The sequence below is a fragment of the Aotus nancymaae genome, unplaced genomic scaffold (genome assembly GCF_030222135.1).
Source record: "Aotus nancymaae isolate 86718 unplaced genomic scaffold, 86718_ANA_hifiasm-v0.15.2.pri h1tg000046l, whole genome shotgun sequence".
Taxonomy (NCBI): Eukaryota; Metazoa; Chordata; class Mammalia; order Primates; family Aotidae; genus Aotus; species Aotus nancymaae.
This window is the reverse complement of record NW_026988460.1, coordinates 30,860,209-30,878,087: the sequence shown is the minus strand read 5'-3', so window position 1 is coordinate 30,878,087 and position 17,879 is coordinate 30,860,209. Positions and strand designations below refer to the sequence as shown.

The 17,879-nt window shown below is 46.3% G+C and overlaps 1 long non-coding RNA gene across 1 annotated transcript in view; it reads right to left on the bottom strand.

The window, feature by feature from the left end:
* Nucleotides 1–17,879, bottom strand: part of LOC135268891 (uncharacterized) — a 22,615-nt gene extending 4,736 nt beyond the window's left edge. Inside the window, exon 1 of the long non-coding RNA XR_010337247.1 lies at nucleotides 16,972–17,879. This is a non-coding gene — a long non-coding RNA (uncharacterized LOC135268891). The remainder of the gene's footprint in view (nucleotides 1–16,971) is intronic.

The window sequence follows — 17,879 nt, the reverse complement described above, 5'->3', positions numbered from 1 at the left end:
TGACAGAGAAGTTTAACTGGTGGTTACACTTTATACCTTCATTGTCAATTACATTTTTATACTAAATTAACTTGGTCATGAGAGCTGATTTTCCACTTCTCCAGTTTGAACTTCTTTGTCAGGCCAATCCACTTGCAAATCTGCACTGTTTCAGCACCTCATTGACACCCTCACAGAGCTTTATGTCACCCTGGTTCTGGCACACTCCAAAGACTCTGATAGAAGCAAGACTGCCGCTGCTGTGCAGCTCGGTTCCCTGAGGTTCCTAGTAAGTGATGCTGGGCCTTGTGGCCCCAGCATTACTTCCTCCACTGATGCCACTCCGATGGCATGACTCAATGTGTGCCCGACAGCAGAGCCCACAGCCACACCAGTTAACAGCGGTTGCCATCTGGGTCATCAGACCTAGCTGCCAGGGGCACAGCCACAGGAGAGCCAACTGCAGAGGGTGCTGGTGGCTAAGCTAGCTGCTAATGCTGGCCTGGGTACAGTTATCATCCAGTGCCTGGTGGGTGGGAGTCATTCAGTACCAATTCTGAGCCTAAGCGCAAACTCTCACGTTTCTGCTCATCCTTCTCTGGCTTCTGCCACCACATGGGAAAAACATGCCCTGGTTAGCCCTTGGCCTCTGAAGAGCGACAGAAAGTAGAGTAGAGCCTACTCCAGCCTCCCCCAGCCCAATGCACTAAAGCCCCAGCTTATCTGTAAGCTTGGGAGCATGATAAATGCTTAGCAGCGCATGCCATGGAGTTCCAGAGTGGTTTATCACACAGCAATATCTAGCTAAATACATTTAACATACGCTGCAGCTTCTTGGATCCAGCCTGGTTACCAGGAAGACAAAAACTGGGCTCCACAAGAACTAGTCATCCTTCCTTCTGCCTTCCCAACCATCACCTCTGGCTGCGTCAGTGATCTCTCTCAGCAAAAAAGAGCTGCTTGGTCTTGTGTGACTCCTGTACTTCACAGTGGACTGAGTGTCAGTCATTGAAAATGACAATGAGTAACCCTATGGACTCTGCAACTTGGTTCCTTTGACCCTTAACAGGTGGGTTTGAATTGTGTCTTCAATGCCAGGGCTGAATGAGGAAGAGCATTCTTTTTTGAAGGAATATGATATAAAACAAACACAAAAAAAGCGGAGAAATCAGGACTGAGTTGAAAAATCAGGATTGGAGTTATATTTTAAAATATTTTTTTTAATAGTGAAGAGGTCTTACTATGTTGCCCAAGTTGGTCTTAAACTCCTTAGTTCAGGTGATCCTCCTGCCTTGGCTTCTCAAAGTGCTAGGATTGCGGGTGTAAGCCACTGCACCTGGCCAGTTGGAGTTCTTTACATTTATTTTATAATCAATGCTGTTTTATTAAATGTGGATTTTATTTTGGATTACAGGATGTAGAATGCCGTATTTTCTTAGGTCATAGGGCCTTTCATGTTTGTAATCTGGCCTTGTATGACTTACCCTGCAATCCCTTTGTTTTTCCCATAACCCTTCCAAGTTCATTGTTGGCCTTTTTGCCTCGGGAAAGGAAGGCCACAATAGAAATACAAAAAGAAACAAAATAATTAGAATATTTTTTAACTTCTAAAGTTCAAGGTTTTGGCATAAGTCTGGTTTAGAAGAACATATACCTAGCCCTCTCCCTCCTACCAAGGGGAAAAGCCTTCCTCTAGGCAGGAGGCAGAGGGCCCCTCAGAGTCAGGTCCTGTGTGGGCTCTTGCATGCTGTGGCTGAATCCCAGGGAAGGCGGGAGGAAGGCAGTTGACACCCAAAATAAGGGTGGGGAAATGACAGCAGAGGAGGCCTGTGTCTTGTTTTTCAGTGCTGGGGTTGGAAGCCCAGGAGACCAGTGAAGATCCAGAGACCCTTCACCCCAGCTCAGTGCAGGGCAGTGGACTCAGAGGCTATGTGTGTCTGGGGCAGAGCCTGAGCGTCCTGTGGCTCCAGGGTGACATATAGAGAAGCTAAATTCTGTCTTTCTGAAAAAGTCATGGGAGTTAGCTGAGAAGCAGACCTGGTGGGCCTGGATGTCTCAATCATCATGTAAGGACATTTCAGTGGGAAATTTCAGATGGACAATTCAACCACAGTTCTCATGAGGACACCCACGTCTTTGGGGGTGGGGGTGGGGGGCCTTTCTGCACAGACAGCTCCACAGCCCTGCCTCCAACATCCTAACTGTTGTCTCCCTGCACTTAGCCCTGCAGGGTGAGACAGGAGGATCCTGAAATGGTGTTTAATAAGACATGCTGTCCTTGTTTACCAGGAACCTAGTGATGTTATGTTTTCTGCCATCACCTGAATAGATACTTGAAGTAGAGATGATGTTGAGTTAAAAAAAAAAAAAAAAAAAGCATAAAATTATGTGTTCTGTGCAGCCTGAATAGATGGCCTAAAAGTTCAAATTTGCCTCGTGGCATTTGCTCAAGGAAAACCAGTGTAGGTGGTCTTTGACCTCCTTTCCTCCCTATCCTTTCTTCCTTCTGAGGACTAAACTCTGATTTTTTTATCTTGCCCAAATTCCTACCTAAGGAGTCTGGGGAGTCATACTGAGGGACTCTTCCTGGGTCAGCAAGGGGCGGAGTTTCAAAGGCAGGAGTTTCCCGGCTCCACCCCTCCATCCAGGAACATAAAGTTCTTTGTCTGGGTCTCCCATGCATGGGCTAGGTGGAAAAATCCAGGTGGGCTCCTTTGTCCAAAAAGCCCACCTAAAGCTCTGGGAGGAGGGGGCTCTAACTCAAAAGTTGTGGACCAAGTAGCCAATCCGGTATCAGAGTCAAAGATCAATCCCTCTAGAGGAAGTTTGAAAGAACTCCTCTCTTTGGATGAGAACATGAATTGGGAGGGAATAACTCAAGGGTTAAAATCCCGCTGCTCCCTCCCTATATGGATTCCTTCTCTGGATCCCCTCCCACGGCAGGGTGGGAGCTGTGTGTCTCTCTCTCTCTCTCTGCCTAATAAATCACTTCTCTACAAAACTCTTGGGGTCCACAATATTTATTTGAACGACAAACTCACCATGCCTCCAGGGCCCCTTTTCCCCATTCTTTGGGGTAAGAGAGACTAAGAACCTCGGATTGGGGAAGTGGGAGCGTCTTTGGGATGCCCCCACCCCAGATACATCTTTTGGCAAGCCAGCCAGGAGTACACCGGACTCCAGAGCAGTGAGTGATAACGGACTCCTTTTGCTTGCTAATCTGTCCTTTTGCTTGTTTTAAATTTGTTAAGGAGATAAAGACTGGGTGCGGGGAGGTGGCAGCGAGGAGCAGCAGCGGAGGCAAGGCCAGGCGGGCTTTGCCTGCAGAAAGCACCAGGTGGCTGGGCCTGCGTGGGGCCCCGTGCAGCCAGCAGCTGGGTCCCGGCGGCTGAAGCAGCAGCTGCCTATGCAAGCCACACCCAGCCTTTCAAAAGCAAGGCTGCTGGTCCAAAGACACAGGCTTCAGGCTTTCTGGGAACAGACTCTCCAAACCCCAGTTCTTAGGAACTGGGAGCATTGACCAGCTTCCCTTTCTTGCTGTGCTTTCTTTCTCTGGGCCAAGCCGAGGGTCGACAGGAGGAAGGTCAGTCCCAAACTCCCGGTTCAGTCTGGTCAAGGTTGGGGGCCCGCTTAAACCTCTTAAGAAAAAGCCGCCTATGTGAGCCACGCCCAGCCTTTCAGGCCAACCTCCTGGGTCCAGATTTCTGTAATGCAAACTTCTTTCTGACTCTTTCCTCTAAGATATTTCCTACACGTGAGGCTCTTGGGATGGCAGTCCAGGGACCCTTGCCCATGGTGCCCTCAGGCTTATGCCTGTGAGGACCTCCTACAGTGCACATGGCCAGTTACCTTAGTCCGCAGTGCTAGCTTATGTCCTAACAGAGCTGGTGTCTATCAGTGGGTACGGGAGGCTATAAGACATTTTGGTTTTTGTCACCCGCAATTTCCCAATCCAACCGAGTGGTGCCAGAATCTAATGATGTACAATGTGTCTTGCCTAGGATTGGCTTTCTGTATGGCAGAACTTCTCCATCTAGAATACCATAGTCAGACCTTGTGTGAGGCTCAGATAGTTAGTTACAGGCCCCACAACCCTAGGGCATATTCCTATGATGGAGAGTGGGGGTGGGGGAGAAGGCCCGGGTCCCGAGGGCATAGTTCTGGCTTCAGCCATGCGGCCAGCTGTTACCTTCTTTAAGATTGTTGTGTTTAGATGCCCCTCTCAAGAAGTTTATCCTCCTAGGGCAGTTTTATGGTCAGGCCTATGTTAATTGACCTCTTGCTAGGGAATATTGGCACCCATTGCCCAAGCCTCACTGGCCTAGTTCTTTAAGGATGCACTGGTACAGGGCCACTAATCCCAGAAGTCCCCATGTCCTTAAGGTGGCCATAAGGACATTCAGACAATGAGCATGTGCCCATGACGTCAGTAAGTGTGATTAAACCCAGCACATGGCGGGGGGGCGGGGAGGGTGGGCCAGAAGATGATCATGCATCTAGGGCGCAAGAAAACTACACGGTGCTATAACTGGGGGATGCCCCAAGGCTAGCAGTTGCAAGGAATAACCAGGGATGCGGGTATCCCTGTGCTCAACTTCAGATTGGTGCTACTCTTCCCAAGGCAAAATCACCCTTAAAGTGTATCCTGGATAATTGGGACCAATTTGACCCACAATCTTTGAAGAAGAAGTGGCTCATTTTTTTCTGCCAAACAGCGTGGCCATGATACCCTCTGCCAAGTTTAGAAACCTGGCCTTCTAAGGGAAGTATAAATTATAACACCCTTCTACAATTCGACCTTTTCTGTAGGAGGGAAGGTAAATGGATTGAGGTCCCCTATGTGTAAGTTTTCTTCTCTCTAAGGGATAATCGTCAGCTATGTAAGGCTTGTAACCTATAACCTACTGGCCCCTCCTCAGGACTGCCCCCATATTTAGGATTCCCTGTGGCTCCTCCCTCCACCGATACTGACCAGGTCTCCTCAGCTCCCATAACCCAAGAGAAGTCAGGGAAGGCCAAATCGGCCAAGGCACCTCAGGCTACTAGGATACTACAGCTTTGCTGCCTATAGGAAATAGAAGGAGAATCTGGCCCAACCAAAGTACATACCCCCTTTTCGCTTTCTGACTTAAAGCAAATCAAGGCGGACTTAGGAAAATTTTCAGATGACCTCGACAAGTACATAGATGTTCTGCAGGGCCTGGGTCAGTCCTTTGAATTAGACTGGAAAGATACCATGTTATTGCTTAGTCAGACCCTAACCAGCAATGAGAGGCTGCCCTAGCAGTGGCTCAAGAGTTTGAGGACACCTGGTATCTTAGTCAAGTACATGACCAAATGACACCAGAGGAGAAGGATAGATTCCCTACAGGCAGATAAGCAGTCCCTAGCATGGTCCGTCACTGAGATCCTGACTCAGAACAGAGGGATCGGAGTTGTAGGCACCTCTTAACCTGCATACTTGAGGAATTAAGGCGAACTAGGAAAAAGTCCATGAACTATGCAAAGTTATCCACCATAACTCAGGGAAAGGAAGAAAACCCAACAGCTTTCCTTGAGTGCTTACAGGAGGCCTTAAGAAAGTATACTCCCCTGCCACCAGACTCCATCGAAGGTCAACTAATACTAAAAGACTTTATTATACAATCAGCAGTGGACATTATGAGGAAGCTCGAAGATGGCCCTGGGGCCAGAACAGAATCTAGAATAATTACTAAATCTAGCAACCTCAGTTTTCTATAATAGAGACCAGGAGGAACAGGCTGAAAGGAACAGGAGGGACCAGAGAAAAGCTGCAGCCCTAGTCATGGCCTTCGGGCAAGCAGACCCAAGGGGCTCATAAGAGAGAAAGGCTTGGGTTGGCTGCCAGTCTGGCAGAGCTTGCTACTACTGTGGACTACTGGGACACTTTAAGAGAGATTGTCCCCAGAGGAATGGACCACCTCCTCCTCCTTGCCCACTGTGCCAAGGGGATCACTGGAAAGCACACTGTCCCAGGGGATGAAGGTTCCCAGGGCCTGAGGTGGCTAACCAGATGACCCAACAGCAGGGCTGAGGGTGCCCAGGGCAAGTGCCAGCACAAGCCATCACCCTCATTGATCCCCGGGTAAAGCTAACCATAGAGGGCCAGGAGGTCGATCTTCTCCCGGACACTGGTGGGACCTTCTCAGTTTTGATTTCCTGTCCTGGACAGTTATCCTCCAAGTTTGTAACTGTCCGAGGAGTCCTAGGACAAGCGGCCTCCCAATATTTCTTCCAGCCCCTAAGCTGTAACTGGGGAGATATACTCTTCTCCCATACCTTCCTCATTACATCACAAAGTCCCACTTCCTTACTAGGGTGGGACCTGTTAGCCAGAGCAGGAGCCATTATCTATATGAACATCGTCAGAGAGGAAATCCCTCTCTGCTGTCCATTATTTCAAGAAGGGAATTAATCCCAAGGTTTGGACAATGGAGGGACAATTTGGGTGGGCAAAGAATGCATGCCCAATTTGAAAAACGCTAAAGGATCCCACCTCTCTTCCTTACCAAAAACACTACCCCCTACGACCAGACGCCAAAAAGGGGCTACAGGATATTGTAAGGAACTTCAAAACTCAGGGTCTAGTGAAGTCCTATAACAGCCTATAATACCCCAATTTTAGGAGTACAGAAACCTAATGGACAATGGAGGCTAGTGCAAGATCTCAGGCTTATGAATGAAGCTGTGATCTCTTCATACCCAGCTGTACACAACCCATACACCTTGCTCGCTCAAATACCAAGAGAGGCACAATGGTTTACAATCCTGGACCTTAAGGATGCCTTTTTCTGTGTTCCATACATCCTGACTCCCAGTTTCTGTTTGCCTTTAAAGATCCTTTAGACCAGAATTCTCAGCTCACCTGGACAGTGTTACCCCAGGGTTTTTGAGATAGCCCCCACCTGTTTGGCCAGGCTCTAGCTCAGGACCTTAGTCATTTTTCACATCCAGGTACCCTGGTTCTTCAATATATGGATGACTTACTTTTAACTGCAAACTCAGAAACCCAGTGTCAGCAGGCCACCCAGGACCTCCTAAACTTTCTAGCCACCTGTGGATATAAGGTTTCCAAATCAAAAGCCCAACTTTGTAGGAAAGAGATAAAATATCTAGGGCTTGTCTTATCTAAGGGCACTCAGGCCCTTGATGGAGAATGTCTCCAACCCATACTGGCCTTCCCCTGTCCAAAAACATTAAAACAGCTACAGGGGAATAACTGGTTTCTGCCAATTGTGGAGTCCCAGATATGGTGAAATAGCCAAACCCCTATACACTCTGATTAAGGAACCCCAAAAAGCTAACACCCATCTAATGCAATGGGACCCTATAGCTGAGGCAGACTTTCAGACGGTGAAGCAGGCACTACTGCAGGCTCCAGCTCTAAGTTTTCCTACAGGGCATGATTTCTCCCTATATGTTATGGAAAAGTCAGGAGTGGCACTGGGGGTTCTCATGCAGACTTAGAGGACCATGCCACAACTGGCGGCATACCTAAGTAAGGAAATTGATGTGGTAGCAAAAAGCTGGCCACACTGCTTGCAGGTTATAGCCACGGCAGCTATATTGGTCTCAAAAGCTGTTAAAATAGTGCAAGGGAAAGATCTAACTGTATGGACTTCACATGAGGTAGCTGGAATTCTGGCCTCTAAAGGAGGCTTATGGCTGTCCGACAACTGCTTACTCAAATATCAGGCCTTAATGCTCGAAGGGCCTGTACTTCAGCTGCACACATGTGCAGCCCTTTTCTTCCTGAGGAAGGGGCAGACAAAGAACGTGACTGTCAGCAGGTTATAGCCCAGAACTATGCGGCTAAGAGGATCTCTTAGAAACTCCTCTAGCCAATCCTGTCCTTAACCTATACACTGACGGAAGTTCATCTTTGGAAAATGGAGTTTGAAAGGCAGGATATTCAGTAGTCAATGATCAAACAGAGCTTGAAAATAATTTCCTTCCTCCTGGAACTAATGCCCAGCTGGCAGAACTAGTAGCCCTCACTCAAGCTCTAAAATTAGGAAAAGGAAAAAGAATAAACATATGCAGAGATTCCAAATATGCTCACCTGGTTCTGCATGCCCATGCTGTCATATGGAAGGGAAGAGAGTTCCTAACCTCGGCAGGAACTCCCATTAAATATAAGGAAATTTTAGATTTATTATAAGCTGTTCAAGAACCCAAAGAGGTAGCAATTTTGCATTGCCGAGGTCACCAGAAAGGAGATGAGAAGGAAGCAGAGGTCAATCGCCAAGCTGACCTAGAGGTAAAAAGGGCAGCTAGACAATAATGTATAGAAGGACCTTTAACATGGGAAAACCCTCTCCTGGGAACTAGACCTCAATACTCATCAGAAGAGGTAGAGAGATCCAAGATGGCTGATTACTAGCAGCTTGGGATTGTAGCTCCCAGAGAAAGCACACAGAACGAGAGGATGCCACACTTTCAGACGAATTTTTGTTACCCACGGACCAGGGGATTCCCAGCGGAGGAGCCCCACGGGTCACCAGGGCAATTCTTGTGGCCGGTGTGGTGGTTTTGCTGGTGCCCCGGCGCAGTGGTTCTCAATGCAGAGTAAACGGGACTGGGTCCCCTTTTGGTCAACGTTTGGAGCTCCGGGAAGGCAGAGTCACCCATATACCTGATTGAAAAAGGGACTCAAGAGGGAAGCCAGACCGGAGATTCCTGAGCAGAAAAGCCCCACGAATCTTAATACCACTGTTTTAGCCAGCGCAGTGGGTTGCTCACATTTCGGCGCTGGGAATCAACAAGTTGGACGTCCACTCAGAGACCTAATTTGAAAGTAGGAACTACAAAGATGACAGGTGGATGAACTCACAATGATGGGAAGAAACCAGCATAAAAAGGCTGAGAATACCCAACATCAGAATGCCTCTTCTTCTACAGGGGATCACAGTTCCTCATCAACAAGAGAACAAGGCCTGAAGGAGAAGAAGTACGTTCCATTAACAGATTTAGGCTTCAGAAAGTGGATAATAAGGAATTTTAGTGAGCTAAAAGAACATGTTCTAGCCCAATGTAAAGAAACTAAGAACCTTGAAAAAAGGTTTGATGAAATGCTAACGAGAATAGACAACTTAGAGAGGAATATAATTGAATTAATGGAACTGAAGAACACAATAGGAGAACTTCGTGAAGTATGCACAGGTTTTAACAGTCGAATTGGCCAAGCAGAAGAAAGGATATCAGAGGTCAAATACCAACTTAATGAAATGAAATGAGAAGACAAGATTAGAGAAGAAAGAGTAAAAAGGAATGAGCAAAGTCTCCAAGAAATATGGGACTATGTGAAAAGACCTAATTTACGATTGATAGGTATACCTGAATCTCATGAAGAGAATGAATCCAAGTTGGAAAATATTCTTCAGGATATTATTCAGGAAAACTTTCCTAATCTAGTAAGGCAGGACAATACTCAACTCCAGCTAATCCAGAGAACACCACAAAGATATTCCTCAAGTAGAGCAACTCCAAGACACATAATCGCTAGATTCACCAGGGTTGAAATAAAGGAGAAAATTCTAAGGGCAGCTAAAGAGAAAGATCACGTTACCCATAAAGGGAAGCCTATCAGACTCACAGCAGACCTCTCACCAGAAACCCTACAAACTAGAAGAGAGTAGGGGTCAATATTCAATATCCTCAAAGAAAAGAATTTTCAACCCAGAATCTCATATCCCGCCAAACTAAGCTTCATAAGCAAAGGAAAAATAAAATTTTTCACGAACAAGCAAGCACTCAGAGATTTCATCACCACCAGGCCTACTTTACAAGAGCTTCTGAAAGAAGCACTACAAACAGAAAGGAACAACCAGTATCAGTCATCCCAAAAACTTACCAAAACGAAAAGAGTATCTCTATAATGAAGAATCTACATCAACTAATGGGCAAAATAGCCAGCTAGTATTAAATGACAATATTGAACTCACAAATATTAATTCTAAATTTAAATGGATTAAATGCCCCAATCAAAGACACAGACAGGTAAATTGAATAAAAAGTCAAAACCCATCGGTACACTGTATCCAGATCTATTTCACAAGCGACATACAAAGACTCAAAACAAAGGGATGGAGGAAGATTCACCAATTAAATGGAGAGAAAAAAAAAAAAAAACAGGAGTTGTATTGTAACTTTCATCTCTCACAAAATAGACTTTAATAGTAACAAAGACTAAAAGAAACAAAGAAGGACATTACATAATGGTAAAAGGATCAATGCAACAACAGGAGTTAATGATTATAAATATATACGCACCCAATACAGGAGCACCCAGATACATAAGACAAGTTCTTAATGACTTATAAAGAGACCTGGACTCCCGCACAATAATAGCGGGAGATTTTGACACCACATTGTTAATATTCGACGGATCAACGACATAGAAAATTAATAGGGACATCTATGATTTGAACTTAGACCTGGAATAGGTAAACTTAGTGAATATTTATAGAATTCTCCACCCCAGGTCCACAGAACATACATTTTTCTCAGTATCACATTACACCTATTTTGAAAGTGACTACATAATTGGAAGTAAATCACTTTTCAGCATTTACATAGCATTTCACAGACTTAAATGAAATATTGGTTGGCTGTTTGTTATTTTCTTCCCTTATTCCTTCCTGTCTCCGTTGTTAAGCACAATTATTGGCATAAAAGAGGTTTTTAATACCTATTTTTAGATTGCATTCCAGCCCGGGCAATAGAGCAAGAATGCTGTTCTCTCTCCCCCTTTTTCTTTCTCTTTCTTCCTTTCTCTCATTAAAAAAAAGAGAGATGTAAAGTAACTTGACTAAACCTGAAATCTTTTTTCCCTATGCATTACTGCCTTAAGATCATTTAGAAGTATTTGAAAAAAAAAGAGAAAACTAACAAAGCACACAAACAAGGAACTGGTTGTTCCTTTCCAGGATTTACAAGAGTTGTTGCTTAGAGAAAGCAGGAGATAAAAAGATAAAAGGGTTTTGCCACCAGTCAGGTGTTTGCAGAAAAAAAAAAAAAAAAAAAAGAAGAGGTAGAGTGGGCAGTCTCCCAGGGACATAATCTTCCTTCGGGATGGCTAGCTACTGAGGAGGGCAAACTACTCCTACCTGCTGCCAGCTGGTGGAAAGTACCTAAAACCCTACATCAAACCTTCCATATGGGTATAGAGAATGCATAGCAAATGGCCAAATCTATATTTATAGAAGAAAGGTCTCTTCAAGGCTGTCCAACAAATAGTCAAAAGATGTGAAATATGCCAGAAAAATAATCCTTTGCACATCGCAAAGTTCCTCCTGGGGAACAGTGAACCAGTCATTACCCAGGTGAGGACTGGCAAATGGACTTTACCCATATGCCTAAGTCTCAGGGATATCAATATCTGCTAGTGTGTGTAGATACCTACACAAACTGGGTTGAGGCTTTCTCCTGTAAAACAGAAAAAGCCCAAGAGGTAATAAAAGTCCTGATCAATGAAATAATCCCTAGATTAGGACTCCCTTGCTGTCTTCAAAGCTGCAATGACCCAAGGAATTTCTAAGACATTAGGAATACAGTATCATCTCCACTGTGCTTGGAAGTCTTAGTCCTTGGGGAAAGTGGAGAAGATGAATGAAATTCTTAAGAGACATCTAAAGAAACTGACACAGGAAACCCACCTCCTGTGGCCTTCTCTATTACCAATAGCACTCTTAAGGGCTTGAAACTCTCCTCAGAGAATAGGACTCAGCCCCTATCAGATGCTTTATGGACAACCCTTTCTTACTAATGATCTCGTATTAGACAAGGAAACAGCAGATCTAATAAAAGATATAACCTCCTTAGCTAAGTACCAACGGGCTCTTAGGACCTTACCTGAAGGACACCCTAGGGAAAAGGGGAAAGAGTTGTTCTGCCCTGGAGACCTAGTGCTTGTTAAGTCTCTCTCCTCAGACTCTCCCTATCTAGGCTCATGTTAGGAAGGATCATATTCAGTTATTCTCTCTACCCCGACGGCAGTTAAGGTGGTGGGAGTTGACTTGTGGATTCATCACACTTGGCTGAAGCCTTGGACACCTGAAGAAAATCATAGGCCATCCACTCCACAGCCTGAAGTTCCAGGAAACAACCCTTCATACACCTGCGAGCCATTAGAGGATCTACGTTTGCTCTTCCAGCAAGATCCCCAGGAAAGTAACTACTCCTGAGTCTAACTTACATCCTGGCATTAACAGGACTATCTTTTTTTTTTTTTTTTTTTTTTTTTTGAGACGGAGTTTCGCTCTTGTTACCCAGCCTGGAGTGCAATGGCACGATCTTGGCTCACCGCAACCTCTGCCTCCTGGGTTCAAGCAATTCTCCTGCCTCAGCCTCCTGAGTAGCTGGGATTACAGGCACGCACCACCATGCTCAGCCATTTTTTTATATGTTTAGTAGAGACGGGGTTTCACCATGTTGACCAGGATGGTCTCGATCTCTTGACCTCGTGATCCACCCACCTCGGCCTCCCAAAGTGCTGGGATTATAGGCATGAGCCACCACAGCCGGCCCAGGACTATCATTCTTAACTTTACGATCTGCAACCTGACTCTACGGTTACCCCTGTGGATTGGCCTAATAGCTCTCCTCCTCTCCTTCATAGTGCCCGCCCCCTTGACAATTTACACCAACTCTCAGGTGCAGAGTCTTCTCTTGCCAAGGCCACACCATACTCAAACTCCAATTATTCCTTTCACAGTGGTGGGGAGAGGGGAGCGGGGCACCAGCATAGTAGGAGGACTTTGTACTGGCATTGGGGAAATTACTACCTCTGGCTCTACTCAGTTTTATATAAGCTATATCAGGAGTTAAGTAGTGACATGAAAAAAGGTTGCTGATTCTCTCTGCAGAAGCAGAAGCAGCTTAACTCTTTAGCTGCCATGGTTCTTTAAAATAGAAGGGCCCTGGATCTGCTAACAGCAGAGAAAGGAGATACCTGTCTCTTTTTAGGAGAGGAATGCTGCTACTTTGTAAACCAATCGGGTATTGTCTTAAACAAAGTTAAAGAACTCAGGGATCAATCAAACGCAGGGCTAAAGACCTTCAAGAAACAGGATCACGGAGCTTGTTTAACAACTGGCTATCCTGGCTCTACCCTCTTCTAGGCCCGTTTATAACCATTCTATTATTGCTGGCCTTCGGGCCCAACCTTCTTGTCAAATTCGTTTCTTCTAGAATTGAGGTCATGAGGCTATAAATGGTCCTGCAAATGGAACCCCGGATGTCCTTGGTTCATGAACTCTATTGCGGACCTCTGGATCAACCTGCACCCCTGGAAAACTCCCCTCTGGAGGAAACCTCAACTGCAGGGCCCCTTCTATGCCACAATTCAGCAGGAAGTAGTTAAAGAGCAATCTACACCCATGTTCCAACAGCAGTTGGACTTTCCTGTTCAGAGGGGGGACTGAGGGACTCTTCCCCAGTCTGCAAGGGGCAGGGTTTCAAAGGCAGGAGTTTCCTGGCTCCACCCCTCCATCCAGGAATGTAAAGTTATTTGTCTGGGTTTCCCGTGCGCGGGCTAAGTGCAAAAATCCAGGTGAGCTCCTTTGTCCAAAAAGCCCGTGGAAAAGCCTGGGAGGAGGGGGCTCTAACTCAAAGTTGTGGACCAAGTAGCCAATCCAGTATCAGAGTCAAAGATCAATCACTCCAGACGAAGTCTGAAAGAGCTATTGTCTCTAGGGGTAGCCACTATAAGACTTCAAAAGAGCTTTGTTTTCCAGTCTTTATCTTAACCTGAACATTCCCTTTCTGTCAATCCCAGGTCTTTAGACAAACTCAACCAATTGTCAAGCAGAAAATGTTTAAATTGACCTTTAGCCTGGAAGCCCGCCCCCACCCCCTGCCCTCAGCTTTGAGTTGTTCTGCCTTTCTGGACGAAACCAATGCATTTCTTAAAAAATGTGTCTGATTGATGTCTCATGCATCTCCAAAATGTACAAGACCAAGCTGCGCCCTGACCACCTCGGGCACTTTGGGCACTTGGCACCAAGGGCTGTGTCATGAGCCATGGTCACTCATAGTTGGCTCAGAACAAATCTTTTCAAATATTTTAGAGTTTGAGACTCTTTCTGTCGACACTTCCCTCACCTCCACCATCTTGCTGCCCTCTGACTTTCCCAAGGCCCTGTGCTCTCCTCTTGGACTACAGCATTACCTCTTCCTCACTTCTATTGCCTTCTTCCCCTCTTCAACTCAAGGGCCGTCCAATGGGTGATGTCTCCCAACTTAAATCAAGCCTACAGTCCTTGTGGCCTGAGCTGAAAAGAGCCCTAAGAAAAGGTGCTAAGTGGGAGGGAAAGCCAGGTATCCCGGGCCTCTTCCTCCTGGGCCTTTAGTGCAGCTCATCACACACCTGGAGAGGCTCACACAAGGTGTAGCCCCCACTGATCATGTGTTTCATTCAGTGTATGTTTTCTAAAAAACTGTTTTAGGATCGTGTGTCAGGACATGAATGCCAACCAGCACGTCAGCTCGTATCTGGGGCCTCCCTGACATGAAACCCTACCAGGCCAATCTGCATGTCTCCCCCATGGAAAGGAGTCTTTGAAGAATGGAACTTCTGTGCCAGGAAACATGACATTTGTGTCAGTTGTCATCTTCCTTCATTTTAAAAAGCAGAACAATTCCTGGATTTTTGGTTAACGTGTGTTGTTCTGCACTGGCAGGCCTATGCAGACTTACCGCTCAAAGTTCGAGGAAGCTGAGAGGTCAGAGAAAGAGGCTTACAAATCCAGCTTTTCAGAAATAAATATTTAATAGGGACTTAGGAACAGAAGCTATGTCTGTGTCTTGGGCAGCGTTGAGACAAGTTGTTGGATACCTGAGCCATTACCCCCTAAACCCAGGGCTACAGACCACAGAGAAAAAGGATGGATTCGATTCAGATGGGGGTGTAGGACAGTTGCTTAAGGGCAGAACTTGTGGTAAATACAATAACATCAAGGTTGTTTAGTAAGTACCTACTCTTACACAAGGAACAATAGATAAACTGGAAATCTTAGAGGCCTTTCCAGAACAGGAGTTAATCAGAAGTCAGTGTGGCAGATTCTCTTCCAAGATGGAGTTGCCTTGACCTCCACGTGTATACCAGAGACTGCTCATGTGATGAGGACAAAAGAGAAAGATTTAAGGAGGAAGGAGAGACATTTTATAATATATTAGTCTGCGGCCGGGCGCGGTGGCTCACGCCTGTAATCCCAGCACTTTGGGAGGCCGAGGCGGGTGGATCACGAGGTCAAGAGATCGAGACCATCCTGGTCAACATGGTGAAACCCCATCTCTACTGAAAATACAAAAAATTAGCTGGGCGTAGTGGCGTGTGCCTGTAATCCCAGCTACAGGAGGCTGAGGCAGGAGAATTGCCTGAACCCAGGAGGCGGAGGTTGCGGTTAGCCAAGATCGCGTCATTGTACTCCAGCCTGGGTAACAAGAGCGAAACTCCGTCTAAAAATAATAATAATAATAATAAATATATATATATATATATATATTAGTCTGCTCTTAAAGCGCTTGATTTTATTTCAGTAGAGATGTATGCCCCCAAGACAGAAACTCAGATGACTCCCCAGTCAGCAGAATTCCGGGATAAGAAGAGACAGACTTTTTCCAGGATCAAGTGGAGAGCAGAGTAATCTAGAGAAGGGATCCTTGAGCTTGGGCCTCACCACCCTCACTCAGGGTGTGACTGTTCTCAATCTCCCCTTTTGTAAAATGGGGAAATCCCTTCCCTGAATGTGGTATTTGTGGGCAGTTGTGAGGATCAAATGAGGAGTTTGCTTTCAGTCACAGGGGTCTGATATTATATGTGAGTGGGACCACTGAAGCTTTCAATGACGAGTCTTGCAAGGAGGGCATTTTTGAAATCAAACTGAGATGATAACCCTGAGAAATAGACTTGGACTTTTTAGCATCTTCCTTATTACACGGTTATAGGCATTGCTCTGACAAGGGTGTCTGTAGCATTCGCCAGAATGCCAAAGCAGTCCATGAGCCAAAAGAGTCAAGAGCTCCTACCCTAGAAGGTCACTGGGGTGGATGCCCCTGTTGGGTTGCCCCTTAAAGCTTATAGCTTTCCTTTCTGCACCAAGAATTTGGCACCTTAAAATGAAGATATTATGCAGCTGGGTATCTAATCAGAATGATCAGGAGATGTGTGGAGGGGGAATGTAGGAAGAGGATAGGGGTGTTAATGGAGGGGGTGGTGGAAACGGGGTGGCACTAAGAACCCGAGGCTCTTTCTCTCTTGTCCCTGTGTTATGAACAGTCTGGTCCACTAAATGTATTCAGTTCCCAACTTCCTAACCATCAAGATACCAAACCGTTTGTACAGGCCCCATCGTGTGACAGAATGAAGCATCAGTCATAGGGAGAGATTCCTGACATTAACATCCAAGAGAAAGAAACTGGATATGAAGGCTTCTCACTGACACATCACCCAACCCATCTCGGAGGTGGCTCTGTCAGATGGGGCTGGCCAGGCAACGACTGTCCTTCCCTGTTTCCCATGGGTCCCTCCCAAAGCAGAGACTGAGCAGGCAGGGCCTCTAGGGGTAAGAACTCTTTCTCAGGCACAGCCTTCTCATCAGCAGGAGCGCTGCTCAGCTGTCTCTCCTGTTCTCCCTCCAGCTCCATCTCTGCACCCCCGGAGGGTCTGAAGGCCTGAATAGGAGCTGAGTCCTGACCATGATGTCTGGAGCCCTGGAGTTCCAGGACTGGGGCTGGATGTCAGGTGGGAGAGACCCAACTATGGCTCCTCAGTTGGGGGACCTCCAGAGGAGCCCCGACGCCGAGTTGGAGCCAGGAGGAAGGCCACAGCTGTCTTGAGTGCTCACAGCCTCCATGCAGGCAGTGACCCAGCTCCAGGCACATTTGCACGCCCTGTCTGCATTTCCAGTGCCCACTGGACAAACCCCCAGCTTTCTCAGGCACCTCACACCCCAGAGGCGCAACACTTACCTCTTCCGGAGACTCATCCCAGCGCCTGTCGCTGTCGGCCTTTGCGTCTTTTTCCTCTTCTCCATCCCCCTCTGCCAGCTGGTTACTAGCTGTATTAGTTTGCTCAGGCTGCCTAACAAAATACCACACACTAGGTGGTTTCAACAAATGAAACTTACTTTCTCCTGGGTTTGGAGGCTGTGGAAGTTCAAGATTAAGGTGTCAGTAGAAATGGGTTCCCCTAAAGCCTCCCCTGTTGGCTTGCAGGCAGCTGCCTTCTCGCTGTGTCCTTGCACAGCCCTTCCTCCCTGCAGCCCTGGTGTCTCTTCCCGGTCTTATAAAGACACCAGCTGCATTGAGTTTGCGTGCCACTTTATTACCTCATTTAATCGCAATTCATTCTTTAAAGGCTCCATCTCCAAATACTATCACATTGGGGGTTTAGGGCTTCAACAGATGCATTTTTTGGGGGGACATAATCCAATCCATAACAGTAGCTGGGTATACAAGGCTGTCCTCAGAAGCAAGTAGGAACCATGGTGTTGGATATCCTCCAGGGAGGGGGAGGAACTAGTTAAAGAGCACACTCCAGCAGAGAAGGACCTTCTGTCCTCCCAGCCAGTCTCCCCATCTGTTTGCTCTCACCTGAAATTCATCCCAAGGGTTTCATGATAATCACCTCAAGCTTTGATCCCAATTCAACTAATTTAAAAATCACATTTCTTCCCTGGAAGAGGTAGCTATTGGTTTCTTTAGTTTAATAAAATACTAGTCAACCAAAATGAATCAGAAATCCCTGACCTACCTTCCTTCCTTTCCTTTCCTTCCCTTCTCCTCCTGTCTTCCTTCCTTTTCTCTCTTCTCTTTTTCTTCCTTTCTTCTCTTTCTTTTTTTGTAGAGACAGGGTCTCATCGTGTTGCCCAGGCTGC